Source organism: Euwallacea fornicatus, chromosome 38, assembly GCF_040115645.1.
Source record: "Euwallacea fornicatus isolate EFF26 chromosome 38, ASM4011564v1, whole genome shotgun sequence".
In the NCBI taxonomy this organism is placed as follows: Eukaryota; Metazoa; Arthropoda; class Insecta; order Coleoptera; family Curculionidae; genus Euwallacea; species Euwallacea fornicatus.
The window spans coordinates 977,555-981,473 of NC_089578.1; the positions used below are offsets into that span (position 1 = coordinate 977,555).

A 3,919-nucleotide genomic window follows, 5' to 3' on the forward strand; every position below is an offset into this window, starting at 1 on the left:
TAATAAACAGTAAATATTTTGTTGCTTCTGCAAAGCGGACGAATAATATTGCTCGGCTCGAATTTTGAAACAATTATTATTTTCAAGCAATTTTTATAATTATTGAGAATTATTTTACTGCTAATTTAATAAAAACTGAATAGTTTAATTGCATACAGACTCACTTTCAATCAAGCGCAACATTTGGTGTGCGTTATAGTCGATTTTTAGCAAACAACTCTGGGGGATGAATAATTAATATCGCGCCTGTACGTATCTACGGGGTAGAAAAATTATAGAAAGTTACGGTAACTGCAGGAGATAGAGAAAAAACAGAGCTCTCTTGATGAATTTTTTGCAAACAAGTCTGGTCAAGTGTCCACAAATTTTCCAATCGTCTTTTGCTTTCAAGCGAAAAACGCTTCTACGATTTCGGCCATTAATGTCCACATGAGGATGAAATGGTTCGCATCAACAATCTCCTATTGTAAATTTTCGGTCCCATCTCGTTTGAAACGCCCTCTGAAGGGAAAGATTATCTTTAAATTCCAAAAAAAAGTTAAATCTTCTTTTAGCCACTCCAACAAGCTCGCCTCCAAGAGGGGCATAGGTGCTCCTTCGCCCTTCCGCGTCTTCAACGGCCATCGAGATTCGCTGCGCAAACGTCGAAATTGACCCACCCTGTACATATTCTAGATATTCCTTTAATGAGAGCTCTATACGATGCTTTTTCAACGGCTGCAATTTGTCGAGAAACGGACTTACCGTTTAAATCTTCAAAATCCGGTACAACTGTCACCAAACTGACCGCAGGGCAGTTGATGTTGGTTTCGTCTCGTTTTTGTGGAAACCGGTACGGAGTCGTGGGAAATAAGATCTTACGGCATTGTATCGTTCAGACAAGCAACTAGTAAAAATTATGGTATACGTGAAGTTTTTCGATACTATTTTTTGGTTGGTAATTTTCTAATATACTGTTAATTATAAAAAAAAACATTAATTAACATTTACATGGCTTTTTTGATAATTAGCAAAAAACAAAAAATTCCGATACCGGGAATCGAACCCGAGCCTCCTGGGTGAGAGCCAGGTATCCTAGCCACTAGACCATATCGGATATGTAAACTTTACCGTAAAAGTACTATAATACACGCAGTAGTTGTGGTCTGTACAGAGTGTTAACTATTTACTAATTTAACGCACAAATACTTGCGCTTTTAAAATTCAAGCGTACACAGTCCGTCCCAGATACGGACAAACAGCATGGAGATCTCGGAAACGATAATCGAGACCGAATCGCTTAAATTAGACGAAAGTGGCGCAATTTAAAGCAAACTAATAATCCATTTTATACCATCTGAACTACGAATGGTGGCGAAGATATCTGGAAAAATGCGAACTTGGCGGTTTTCGTTTTTTCCACTCTAATGTTCAGCATTTATTTACTTATCGTGTGCCATTGCTACTAGTCGAATTCATAACCGACTTATCAAAAAGCGATTTGGTGACTACAGCTCAGAGTTTCTGAGATAAATACGAAGTTTAATGCACGGCTGAAAGGGGACTTTATGACGATCGTCAAAATGTAAATATTCGATATTGCGTCCGTGTGAAAATCAAAACTTTAACAATTTGTCTGGAAAAGTAAGACCCTAACGAGAAAACCGGCAACACTGCTAAGGAGTTCTTTAAATCTAGTTCCAAAATAATTTTGAAAAATCTAAAAAGAGAGTTTTAGCAATGTAGAACTTTCATTCCTCTGATTCTAACCGTATAAGAGTTATTTGCAAAAAACAACAATCGCCAAATAACGTTTTTTCTTTCGGATGTCTTCATAACCATCCGGAATTTAGCCAGTGTAAAAACGGATCGTTAATTTGTTTTAAATTGCGCGAGTTTTCCCCAAATTAAGAAATTTTGCGTCTGTTACCGGTTTCGAGATCCTCATGCTGTTCAACCTTATCTCAGGCAGGCTGTGTATGTAGATGGGTCCGCAGACTCTTTATCCACTAGCAGGGAATGAAATGTGCTACAATTTTCCAAAAGTATGATATTGATCTACGTCCATTGTCGTCCAATTAAAAACTACGAAAAATTCAGGATATCGAGAAATCTTTTACGACACTAAAAAACCACAAAATAACGAATTCCCAAATTTAATTTAATTCTTCCTTGAAGGAAATTTTGTTTTTCTAAGCAAATTTAATTCTCTGCTCCCGAAAGGGGAACTTATTACGTTCTCCCGTCCCTATTCGGCTGTCACTTTATATTATATCAATTAAAGAAACAACAATTAGGAAAGAATAATATTCCGGGATTCGCGATAAATTTTGAATTGCTCTGGAACTTTATGTTCCAGTAGTAGGGAAGTTATTTAAAGATTGGAATGTTATTTGCTTAAATTAACGCAATATAATTTTAAAACAATAATGTACCGGGGAAACCTAGAAACGTCGAAGAAAAACAAAAATCCTACGAAACGAAGATGGGAAAAGTATTATTTCGTAATGAGTCTTCTTGCGGGAACGCCAAAGGCCGCGAAATCACCAAAAGCTACAGATATCGGAACGCTTGAAACATCTTCATCAGCATTGATTTATTATCACTCCGGACGTCACAAACCACCTTTGACCGCACCGTTCTTGACCAAACTTGTTGCACCATGAAAAATACAGGAACTCTTTCAAACGAATTTTATTATGCGCCTTAAACGAGGTTTTAAATAAATCGTTAACCTTTAAAAGGTTCATGTTATCAACCACTGGCATCGAAATGGTCGTGAACATTACCCGGCTTGTCGTGGAACAATCGACAATCGGTTGCAATCTGGCGACTGCCCAATTTATGTCACCCAGCCCGGCAAACGCCAACCACAAAAGGCAAAAACATGTGTAGCAGCCTTGATAAGCCCTAATGAGCCAATATACTTAAAAGAGCGGTTTTTAATTAGTTCGATTTGTACTCCGCATTAATACAGACGATAATATCTCTATCTTTCATTTGTGTGAATTGACATGTATGACATTCCACGAATGACATTCCGTATCTGACATTCCATATATGACATTTGATGTATGACATTCGATGTATGACATTCTATGAATGACATTCTATGTGTGACATTCCACGTATGACAATTGACATTATATATCGAGTATTGAAAAAAAAGATAATTTCTTATAATGCGTCATTACTTTTACCTGCTAATGAGATGTAGTACTAATGACCTTTACCGGGTGACCCAAATCGAATATGAAAGGTGTGCACGTGAGGATCTATACTTCCATTATCTGTTTCATTGGAAAACTTGCAAAGTTGAATGGGATTTCTTGAAAAATTTTGTCGTTTTACACATGGCGTCTTCGAGATATATACGGTGGGCACAAAAAGTATTCGTACGCTTGACTAATAAATAGGAAACGTGCAATTTTGTTTGAAGTAGGCACTTTCGAAAATGTGCTCTATAAAATTATCGGTTCTCATTACTGGCACGAAAACTATAGTAAAATTTCAGACCAATACCATCTCTTAAATGCTACTGTTTGCTCCCTTGAAATTTTTAATCTGCGCATAAATCGTTTAATGCTAGTGAGTTCCGCATATTAAACAATTTAACCGCAACTTAAAACCCAGTTAGCCTTAAAACGAAATTCAAGAAATATTTTTGACATTTTCGTTTATGGCAGCATTTATTAATAAAGTCTGGTGGTTTTTAGTTATTACCGGAACGGTGTTTAACCACAATTATTGCTAAAGAAAATTAATAAAAAAGGGTTTACAACCTGACGTTTATTTAATACAAAAAGTATTCACAAATTCGCTAAATCTCAGCTTTCTCAGAAACTCTTAGAGATTTAGATTTTCAACAAAAGTACTTTTTTATATAAAAATTTTCAAATTTACTATTTTTCTCATAAAACTGTCTTTAAAAAAAAAAGGA

At 36.0% G+C, this 3,919-nt stretch overlaps 1 non-coding gene across 1 annotated transcript; it reads right to left on the reverse strand.

Moving 5' to 3' along the window:
* Positions 1–1,024: 1,024 nt before the first annotated feature.
* On the reverse strand, positions 1,025–1,096 carry TRNAE-CUC (transfer RNA glutamic acid (anticodon CUC)). The gene has a single exon. It is a non-coding gene; the product is annotated as a tRNA-Glu (tRNA).
* Between the last annotated feature and the right edge of the window lie 2,823 nt (positions 1,097–3,919).